This window comes from Schistocerca cancellata, chromosome 2, assembly GCF_023864275.1.
Source record: "Schistocerca cancellata isolate TAMUIC-IGC-003103 chromosome 2, iqSchCanc2.1, whole genome shotgun sequence".
Taxonomy (NCBI): domain Eukaryota; kingdom Metazoa; phylum Arthropoda; class Insecta; order Orthoptera; family Acrididae; genus Schistocerca; species Schistocerca cancellata.
This window is the reverse complement of record NC_064627.1, coordinates 197,902,404-197,914,415: the sequence shown is the minus strand read 5'-3', so window position 1 is coordinate 197,914,415 and position 12,012 is coordinate 197,902,404. Positions and strand designations below refer to the sequence as shown.

Below are 12,012 nucleotides of genomic sequence, written 5' to 3'. Positions count from 1 at the left end.
TTGACATCAGTCTTCTGACGTCTTTGGTCAGCACGCCACGAATTCCTCTCCTATGCCAAAGTTTTCGTCTCAGAGTATTTGCTGGATGTACCATACTCTCTGTCTACTTCTATTGTTTTTACCCTCCCTCTAGTACCAGGAAAATTATTGCCTGACGTCCTAACAGTCGCCCTATCATTCTAACCCTTCTTCTTGTCCGTGATTTCTATGTATTCCTGTGTAAATCCCTAACAGTCAGATTCTGCGGAGAACCTGTTGCCAACGAAATCCGGGCTCACCTGACCAGTACACGGTTTTCCAGTCGTCCAGGGTCCAAGCGATACGGTCACGAGCACGGGATAGGCACTGTAGGTTTTGATATTCCACGCAGTGTTGCTTGTCTGTTAGCACTGACAACTCTAGGCAAAGTCCATTGCTCTCGATCGATAAGTGAAGGCTGTCAGCCACTGCGTTGTCCGTGGTGAGAAGTAACACCTGAATTTGATATTATTGACACACTCCTGACTCTGTGAATCTCGGAATATTGAATTCCCCAACGACTTCCGAAATGAAATGTCCCATGCGTCTAGCTCCAACTACCATTCTGCGTTGGAAATCTGTTACTTCCCGACGTGCTGGAATAATTATGTCGAAAAACTTTTCACATAAGTACAAATGACAGCTCCACCAATGCACTGACCTTTTATGCCTTATGTATGCCATACTATCGCCATCTGTATACGCCCGCAGTTGTTGACTGACAGACACGGCCGACAGTTGAAGAGGGTCGTAATTTGTAAGAGGTAGACACATCTATCTAGACCATCACACAGGAATTACAGTTTGCATCAGGATCCCCTGAAAGTACTGTAGGGTGGGAGTTGAGAAAACTTGGATTTCATGGTCTAGCGGCTGCTCGTAAGCCACACATCACGCCCGTAAATGCCAAACGACGCCTCGCTTGGTGTAAAGAGCGTAAACATTGAACGATTGAACAGTGGGAAAACATTGTGTGGAGTGACGAACGACGGTACACAATGTGGCGATCCGGTGGCAGGTTGTGGGTATGACGAATGCCTGGGGAACGTCATTTGCCAGCGTGTGTAGTGCCAACAGTAAAATTCGGAGGCGGTGGTGTTATGCTTTCACGTGGTTTTCATGGAGGGGGCTTCCACCCAATGTTGTTTTGCGTGGCACTGTCACAACACAGACCTACACTGATGTTTTAAGCTCCTTCTTGCTTCCCACTGTTGAAAATCAATTCGATGATGGCGATTGCATCTTTGAATACGATCTAGCACCTGTTCATAATACACGGCCTGTGGCGAAGTGGTTACACGACAATAACATCCCTGTAATAGACTGGCCTGCACAGAGTCCTGACCTGAATCCTACAGAACGCCTTTGAGATGTTTTGGAATGCCGACTTCGTGCCAGGCCTCACCGACCATCATCGATACCTCTCCTCAGTGCAGCACTTCGTGAAGAATTGGCCGCCATTCCCCAAGAAGCCTTCCAGAACCTGATTGAACGTATGCCTGGGAGTGTGGAAGCTGTCGTCAAGTCTAAGGGTGGACCATCATCATATTGAATTCCAGCATTACCAACGGAGAGCGCCACGAACGTGTAAGTCATTTTCAGCCAGGTGTCCGGATACTTTTGATCACGTAGTGTATATATGGTAAAGCAGAACTCCACAGGTGAAACCTTTAAAGGTTTTTCAGGGATACCTTCTGAATATTTTGGTGTGAGGGGCCCTTGGTCCCCCGTGGCTCGTTATAGCCTTATCGGATTTAATTTGATTTATTGCCACAGTGAGCTTTGAAGGCGTATTGCACTGAAAATAGTGCATAAGAGTGCGAATGCCGACGGTTTGTTCTGTGTGTCTATTTTTCTCTTGCTCACAACACTTGCTGATGACAACACTAGCAACGATTATACTCTTCGCCTCCAAGCTGATGTTCCTTGTTGCTCGGTTGTGTCTTGAGTTTATTTTTCCTTCAGTGATTGTCGTACGTTTACATTGGTACACAGTAGTCTCCTTGGGTTTACTGTTTAAGAGAAGATGAATGGACCAATGTTCACCTCGTCTATAAGTTCACTGAATGCAGTGGAAGGGCCGGCTGCTGTGGCCGAGCAGTTCTAGGCGCTTCAGACCGGAACCACGCTGCTGCTACCGTCGCAGGTTGGAATCCTGCATCGGGCATGGATGTGTGTGATGTCCTTAGGTTAGTTAGGTTTAAGTAGTTCTAAGTGTAGGGGACTGATGACCTCAGATGTTGAGTCACATACTGCTTAGAGCCATTTGAACCATTTTTTTGCAGTGGATGATCAGCACACAGTGCTATGCTGATCTGTTCTCTCAGCGACGGCAACTACGTCACAGTACGGTGTCTCGTCTGAGGGTTGTTGCATTACTCTGTGTTGTGTGGCGTACGTTTTGGTTATTGCATGTTATAGGCTTCTTCACTGATGTGAAGATACTTTCACAGAAATAAGGATGACTGCGATAAGAAACCGAATAAATCATAACTACATTATTATTCTGTAGCGAGCCAGCGGAAAACGTGGGTCGTTAAGCCACAGCGCCCTGAACAGCTTTTGAAACTTTGTCATTGGAATTCTGGTTCAGCTTGCACATACAGGGTTACTATTATTGAGCTACATGAAATACAATCGTCGTAACTTCTGAACTTTTTGCATTAGGATGATCAAACTGCACTGTTAGCAGTTGAGCATGATGGGAATCAGTAATCCGCGTGCGCAAGCGTCTTCATGTCGTCGGCGATTTCCATGCGTTCGTCAATATGTAAAACTGGCGCATTTGGGGGACTGAGAATCCGCATTTCGCGATCGGAAAGTGTCTACACCCTCAACTATTGACTGTGTGGCGTGCAATGTGCAGTCACGGAATAATCGGTCAAATATTCCTTGATGGCACGGCGACAACCGAATGGTACGTGAAGGTTTTGGAAGATGATTTCATCTCCATTATCCAAAGTGACCCTGATTTCAACAAGATGTGGTTCATGCAAGACAGAGCTCGGCAGCATTGAGCAGGAGAGTGAAGTCCTGGAGAAGCAGTTAGGGAACCGCATTCTATCCCTGGGGTACCCAGGAGCCACTGGCATAGGCCTCGATTGGCCCCCATATTCTCCGGATCTGAATACATGCGCCTCCTTTTTGTGGCGCTATATTAAAACAAGGTCTACAGAATAAGACCCTAAACCATTGCTGAGCTGAAAACTGCCATTCAGGATGTCATCGTCAGCATCGATGTTCCAACACTTCAGCGGTTCATGCCACGTCATTGCCAGTGATTGCAGGCAAATCGAACATGTCATAACCTAAATCCGAATATGTCTGTAGCGACGTTTGCATGTCGAATGAAGTGTGTGGACGCCGTAGGTTGTAGTTAATTTACGATTTTTTAAATATAATTCAATATTTTTTTGGAAATTTGTGGTAAGTTCTTCCGGGTGCAAACTGCTGAGGTCATCGGTCCCTAGGCTTACACACTACTTAATCTAACCTAAACGAACTTACGCTAAGAACAACACACGCACCCATGCACGAGGGAGGATTCGAACCTCCGACGGGATACAGGAGACCGGGGCGGGGGGGGGGGGGCGAACCGTGGCAAGGCATCCTGGACCGAGTGGCGCATTGTCACCCTGTACGGCGCACCAGAACTCCACCAATATACTTTCAGATGAGATAGTTTGGACCAAAACAAGGAAAAGTTCTAGAAACATTGGCTCTAAAATTCATAGATGGAGAGCTATGAGCACTTGCTCATCTTAGATTCCGTGAAACACACCTCTTCTACTGCAAACTCTTGGCTTTTGATGTTTTGGGGGGAGATAGTAGGGAGCAAAACAAGAAAAATGTCCAGTAACCAAGGGCTCTAAAATCCATACCGTAAGAGCTATGAGCCGGCCGGTGTGGCCGTGTGGTTCTAGGCGCTTCAGTCTGGAACCGCGTGACCCCTACGGTCGCAGGTTCGAATCCTGCGCCGGGCATGGATGTGTGTGATGTCCTTAGGTCAGTTAGGTTTAAGTAGTTCTAAGTTCTAGGGGACTGATGACCACAGATGTTAAGTCCCATGGTGCTCAGAGCCATTTGTCCCATTTTCTGTTTGATGTCGTCCCTCATGATGCAACTATGAACTCAGACGTGTATTGTGCTAACCTAGGAAACTGAAGAAACGACTTCAGGGGGGTTCGTTGTCACAAAAGTGCAAACGATCTCCTTCTCGATGACATAGGAAGGCCTCACACAGGTCTGCGCAACCGAGACGAGCTCACAAAACTTCACTGGACTGTTGTGCGTCATCCACACTGCAGTCTGGATCTCATATATTCCGACATGCGTTAGGTCCAACGAAGGATGCACTCCGCGGGTACCAGAATGGGGATGATGTGGAAATTATTGATGCAGCAAGACGTTTGCTCCGACGACGACAGGTAGAGTGGTACAGTGCGAGAATAGCAGGCCCTCCCAGTAATGTGGCGTAAAACCGTCGTATTGATTGGAGATTATGTTGAAAATACGATTTTGTAGCCAAAAGAATGGGGAACAATATGATGTATTCGAATCCTGAATAAAATTAACCTTCTTTCAGAAAAAAATGTACTACGTTACTTATTGAACGCACTTTCGTGTTCAAAAAGAAATGTATATGCTCTACCTGTTAAGAAGCTGAAGAATTATCTGTGAACAATTATCAAAATATATTTCTTCTTGCTGCGATATAACGAACCTGCAGCAGAAAGACAGTGCACTGTGTTTGATTGTTCCAAATCAAGAAAATTAACGCCGCCCAAATGTGTTGGAAGCTACTGTTGCGAACAAGGCCGAAAAAGTCAAAGTAAAACCTTTCGAAACCAGCTGCAGGATTGCAAGCGATACAAGGGCTTCCACGATATTTGTAAATGAAACTAGTTGCTAACTTCTGGTGTATCAGAAGTGATGCAAGAAAACCATTTCAAATGACTGTACGTAGTCAAGTTTACGTGAATGGATTTTGAAGACGAGTGAAAGGTTGAAAGGCCTGATACAACGGCGGAGCTTTGAATGAGAGCTTTTACTTTTAGCGAACCTTGTGCAAAAGTTAACAAGCGTTATATACAGTACTCGTCTCTTCAAGACCTTCCGAATGCCACAGAAAAAAGTACACAGTTTTATTTTTTAAAAATGTACTTATTCTGCTGTATTGGCTCATACAGCTGCTAAGAGCAAACTGAACAACAGTGAAAGCACAGGTAGACGACGAAGTGTTGGAATTCCACGTCGAGGTCGGTCGCTTGCCTGTAAAGCATAATATGTGGCGACCTGTGACAGATCTGACGGCAGAGTTAATGCGGGTGCAGGCGCAAGTGTTTAGCAGCGCACTGTCCACAAAAAATGGTTCAAATGGCTCTGAGCACTATGGGACTTAACACCTGAGGTCACCAGTTCCCCTAGACTTAGAACTACTTAAACCTAACTAACCCAAGGACAACACAGACATCCATGCCCGAGGCAGGATTCGAACTTGCGACCGTAGTGGTCGCGCGGTTACAGACTGAAGCGCCTAGAACCGCTCGGCCACTGCGGCCGGCTTCACTCATAGAGAAAGTTGAGTCTCTGACAAATATGCGCAGCCATATGACGCTAAAGGGGCGCACGGCTGCCGCATCCTCTTGTGACGGGGCCGCAGCACTGACCATAGACAGCGCCAGGATGTGTGCTCAGCAAGTTTCTAGTCGGGCACAGATGTGCCACGTCGCGCATTCAGGCAGCGGGGAATCATCATGGTCGCTGCTAGGAAGCCGTGGGAAGAAGATTGAAATATTGTAAAACACTCATCAATAAATGATTGTTAACTGCAGGATGATTTACATGTGCTCACGCCCTCTACACTTAGAGGATGATCCACCACTTCTCTCCGCCTGACTTCCAGACAACAAAGCGATCCTGGCTTGGTTCGTAACATAAGTGTGGCCCAAAGCACGGTTAAACAGATAGTCATAATACACTAAAGCGCCAAACAATCTGATATAGGCTCGCTTATTCAAATACAGAGATATGTAAACAGGCAGAATACAGCGCTGCGGTCGGAAACGCCTATATAAGGCAACAAGTCTCTGGCGCAGTTGTTAAATCGGTTACTGCTGCTACAATGGCTGGTTATCAGGTTTTAAGTAAGTTTGAACGTGGTTTAATAGTCAGCGGACGAACAATGGTACACAACATCTCCGAGGTACCGATGAAGTGGGGAATTTTTTTCTAAGAGCGTTTCACGTACCGTGAATGTCAGTAATCCGGTAAAACATCAAGTCTCCGGCATCGCTGCTGCCGGAGAAAGATCCTGCAAGAACGGAACCAACGACGACTGAAGAGAATCTTTCAACGTGACAGAAGCGCAACCCTTCCGCAAATTGCTGCTGATTTCAATGCTGAGCCGTCAACAAGCGTCAAAGCGTGAACCACTCAACGAAACATCTTCGATATGGCCTTTTGGAGCCGAAGGCCCACTCTTGTACCCATGATAACTGCGCGACACAAAGCTTCACGTCTCGCCTTGTCCCGTCAAAAAAAGAAATGGTTCAAATGGCTCTGAGAATTATGGGACTTAACTTCTGAGGTCATCAGTCCCCGAGAACTTAGAACTACTTAAACCTAACTAACCTAAGGACATCACACACACCCATGCCCGAGGCAGGATTCGAACCTGCGATCGAGTGGATCGACGTGTACGGGTATGGAGACAACCTCATGAATCCATGGATCCTGTATTTTAGCAGGGGACTGTTCAAGCTGATGGAGGCTCTGTAATGGTGTGGGGCGTATGTAGTTGGAGTTATATGGGACCCCTGACAAGTGAAAATACGACTCTGACAGGTAACACGTACGTAAGCAACCTGTCTGATCACCTGCATCCACTCATGACCAGTGTGCATTCCGACGGACTTGGGCAATTCCAGTAGGACAACGCGACCCCCCACACGTCCAGAATTTCTACAGAGTGGCTCCACGAACACTCTTCAGAGTTTAAACACTTTCGCTGGCCACCAAACTCCCCAGACATGAACACTGTTGAGCAGATCTGGGATGCATCGCAACGTGCTGTTCAAAAGAGATCTCCAACCCCTCGTACTCTTACGGATTTATGGACAGCCAGCAGGATTCATGGTGTCAGTTTCCTCCAGCACTACTTAAAACACTATACGAGTCCATGTCACGTCGTGTTGCGGCACTCCTGCGCGCTCGCGGGGGCCCTACACGATATTAGGAGTATGTACCACTTTCTTTGGCTCTTCAGTGAATTCGTCTTGTCAATGTAAATCCGATCAGGTTAATAACTACTCGAAACACGAAGCATAAGGTGTTAAGAAGTAATAATCTTTCCGTAGATATTGAAATATAATTTCATAAAGTAAGAGCACGGTGAATGTCGGATATCGCGCAGCCGGCAGAATTTCGGCAGTTAATGCAATTAATCAGGTTTAGGCGGGACGAGCGCGGCGGAGCGTGTCTGGCATACCGGCTCGTAATTAACGAAAGGCCGACGCGAAAAACAAATGAAACGCCGCCGGCTCCGCGGAAAATTGGTCATGCCTAACGCGATTAGCAATTAGCGAGTGTGCCCTGCGCTGTGTTGCAGGAACAACGGTCGTGCGCGGCCGCCGGCCAACTTCGCTTAGCTTAATTTGCTGCTGCACTTTATGAGTGCAGAGCTGGCAGCATGGAAAATTATTTCTCGTATCATGATTAGAATTACGCACCGCAGCAGAGTCGCTTACATTTCAGTGAGGTTTATTTCCGTATTATCATCGATTATGATGATAACTCTCTTTCAAATTTTAAAGGTTGTACGGGTAAAATACAGGGAGCGAAAGGCTATTTGCAATTTTTACAGAAACCAGACGGCAGTTATGAGAGGAGAAGGGCACGAAAGGGAAGCAGTGGTTGAGAAGGGAGTGAAGACAGACAGGGTTGTAACCTATCTCCGATGTTATTCAATCTGTATATTGAGCAAGCAGTAAAGGAAACAAAAGAAAAATTTGGAGTATGAATTAAAATCCATGGAGAAGAAATAAAAACATCGAGGTTTTCCGATGACATTGTAATGTTGTGAGACACATCAAAGGACTCTGAAGAGCAGATGGACGGAATGGAGAGTGGCCCATCTGGACTATCCGACCGCCGTGTCATCCTCAGCAGAGGATGCGGATAGGAGTGGCGTGTGGTCAGCACACTGCTCTCCTGGTCGTTACGATGGTTTTCTTTGACCGGAGCCGCTACTATTCGGTCGAGTAGCTCCTCATTTGGCATCACGAGGCTGAGTGCACCCCGAAAAATGGCAACAGCACATGCCGGCCCGTATGGTCACCCATACAAGTGCCGGCCACGCCCGACAGCGCTTGACTTCGGTGATCTGACGGGAACCGGTGTATCCACTGCGACAAGGCCGTTGCCCCCACACATGAGTATAGTACAGTATGTCAAAACAACACAGCAAGGTCACACTCAGCGTGTTGATAGGCAGCTGATTTTCATGAAACGCTTGGTGTCGCATCGCTAATTTTAAAGTCTGACCAACCACTACATTATTACCACTTGCGACTAAAATAAAAGGACAACCTCAGTATGGAAACTGGTTTTCATCGACAGAAAATTAGTATCATAGTTCAGTTCTCGCAAATTTAGCACCAAGAAGCTGAACGGCGTATTGAGATTTACAAACAGTGTCTGACAAATAAAAAAGTGGAGCACCCAGAAGAGATGGTAGGATGGCAATGTAAATTCGTAAATCTACACACCATCGGCGGGTAAGTACACTACTGGCCATTAAAATTGCTACACCACGAAGATGGCGTGCTACAGACGGGAAATTTAACCGACAGGAAGAAGATGCTGTGATATGCAAATCACTAGCTTTTCAGAGCATTCACATAGGGTTGGCGCCTATGGCGACACCTACAACGTGCTGACATGAGGAAAGTTTCCAACCGATTTCTCATACACAAACAGCAGTTGACCTGCGTTGCCTGGAGAAACGTTGTTGTCATGCCTCGTGTAAGAGGACAAATGCGTACCATCACGTTTCTGACTTTGATAAAGATCGGATTGAAGCCTATCGCGATAGCGGTTTATCGAATCGCGACATTGCTGCTCGCGTTGGACGAGATCCAATGACTGTTAGCAGAATATGGAATCCGTGGGTTCAGGAGGGTAATAGGGAAAACCCTGTTGGATCCCAACGGCCTCGTATCACTAGCAGTCGAGATGACAGGCATCTTATCCGCATGGCTGTAACGGATCGTGCAGCCACGTCTCGATCCCTGAGTCAACAGGTGGGGACGTTTGCAAGACAACAACCATCTGCACGAACAGTTCGACTACGTTTGCAACAGCATGTATTATCAGCTCGGAGACCATGGCTGCGGTTACCCTTGACGCTGCATCACAGACAGGAGCGTCTGCGATGGTGTACTCAACGACGAACCTGGGTGCAAGAATGGCTAAACGTCATTTTTTCGGATGAATCCAGGTTCTGTTTACAGCATCATGATGGTCGCATCCATGTTTGGCGACATCGCTGTGAACGCACATTGGAAGCGTGTATTCGTCATCGCCATTTTGGCGTGGCTCTACCCTTCATTCGATCCCTGCGAAACCCTACATTTCAGTAGGATAATGCACGACCGAATGTTGCAGGTCCTGTACGGGCCTTTCTGGATACCGAAAGTGTTTGACTGCTGCCCTGGCCTGCACATTCTCCAGGTCTCTCACTAATTGAAAACGTCTGGTCAATTGTGGCCTAGCATCTGGCTCGTCACAATACGCCAGTTACTAGTCTTGATGAAACTGTGGTATCGTGTTGAAGCTGCATGGGCAGCTGTACCTGTACACGCCATCCAAGCTCTGTTTGACTCAATGCCCAGGCGTATCAAGGTCGTTATTAGTGCCAGAGGTGGTTGTTCTGGGTACTAATTTCTCAGGACCTATGCACCCAAATTGCGTGAAAATGTAATCACATATCAGTTCTAGTATAATATATTTGTCCAATGAATACCCGTTTATCATCTGCATTTCTTCTTGGTGTAGCAATTTTAATGACCAGTAGTGTAAATGTCTGGAGTTGAAATTCTTTGTGACAGAATGGCCATCAGAGTGTATTAGTGTGGTTTGTGCTTGTGTTGTTACCAGGCCAAGTAGGGTATATAAAAAGCGTGAACAATGTCAGCTTATGAGGGATCAGTATGAAGGACATGGAGATGCAACTTACTTGTGTGAAACAGGGTTATCACTATCTGACAGATTCTGAAAGGGGACTCACAGTGAGTGTCTGTTTGGCAGGCTGGTCGAATCATGCAATACCCATGTATGTGTGGCATGCGGATTTGACAGTGATTCCATTTCTAACTGCGGGAGAACGTGAGTGCAGGCATACTCGTCGTCAGGTTTCTGACCAAACACATCTAGCGATCACAAGAGAGGAACGCCTTGTTGTGTGCACAGCACATTCTGACACTTCTCGTTTTCGTCTGCCAGTCAAGAGCAACTAACGTACTTCCTGCATTATTCTGTGTCATCTCACATCATTGGTCAGATACTAGCAGCAGCTGGACTAGGGCTTTGCAGTCCAGTTTACAGACTGCCATTAACACTACAAAAGAAACTGCTGCATTTGAAGTGGTACACTGATCGTGATGCAAGGCATGCTGATGAGTGGTGTTACACTGCGTTCACAGATGAATCACAGTTCTTCTCTACCACTGATGGCAATCGTTGACGGCGACCTTGGAAGAGGTCCTAGTCTTCCAGTGTTTTGGAGAGGCACACCGGTGTTATTCCTGGCATTATGGGGTGGAGAGTCATCAGGTATGGCTCCAGGTAATGGCCGGTGGTCACTGAGGGTACTCTGATGGCGCAGAGGTACATCAAGGGCATCCTGCATCCTTATGTGCTCCCTTTTAAGCAACAGTATTGTGATATTTTACAAGAGGGCATCTACACATGTCATATGTCCGAGTGATCTGACCATGATACTCCTGTGGCTAGAAAGGTCCCCATGTTGATCCCCACTAGAACATCTATGGGGCCCACCTGGATATCAGTTCTGTCCCAGTGCCACTATCCACGGTTTCAAGGACCAGTTGCAAGAGATTTCTTTATAACAGCTCAATTCAAAAACAATGATACTTTAGTTAGAATTACCAAGTTACCTTCTATATGTATAAAGCAGAGTGTATGTGCATATGTATCTCTGGGGTCTCCTCCCAAACCTGTGGATCGATTTCAACAAATTTTGGCACAGAAGCAGCAGGCCTCGCAGGTATTAGCACTGTGAGGTTTATAATCCCCTATCTCCAATAGGAATGGAGAAATGGGTAAAACGTATTTTTGCCATTACCTGGTATACAGGCTGCCTTTCATGATAGGCATGTTGTATAGGAACAGTATCGACCCATTAAATCAAACTGCTACAGGATAGCCTACATGTCAGGACAAAAAATGGTTTCTTAGGTCCCGAAAAGTAGGCTGCCTCATATGGCAGGCATGTTGTTAGTAGTATCAGCCTGCTCAATGGACCTGATTTGCATGGAAGTCTGTCTGTAAGGGGTAAATAAATGATTTTTCAAGTTCCTGAAGTGTAGCCTGCCCTGCATGACAGGCATGTTGTGGGAAAAGCAGTGCACTGGTTTATTGATTTCAGGGGTTAAATGTGGCAGTGTGTATGGTTGGAAACAGGTTGAGATGGATAGAGGTAGGGACTGACTGAGTGACATGGAGGAGGAAATGGACAGACAGAGGAGAGTAGGGGGATATGCATGGAGTAGGTGGAAGATGCAGAATTGCAGTTGGTGTGTGGGAAAGGGAGATTGTCAGGCAATTATTGAAAGAGAGGAAAGAGAGTGGGTGAGGAGGAAATGGTCAGAGAGAGAGAGAGAGAGAGAGATAAAGGTAAAGATAGAGAGGAAGGTATAGTTTGTAGGATGGGGTGGAGGATATGGGAAAAGATAGTGAGAGGAGGAAATGCAG

At 46.5% G+C, this 12,012-nt stretch overlaps 1 pseudogene; it reads right to left on the bottom strand.

The window, feature by feature from the left end:
- Positions 1-8,324: 8,324 nt before the first annotated feature.
- On the bottom strand, positions 8,325-8,442 carry LOC126163602 (5S ribosomal RNA; annotated as a pseudogene).
- Positions 8,443-12,012: the final 3,570 nt, after the last annotated feature.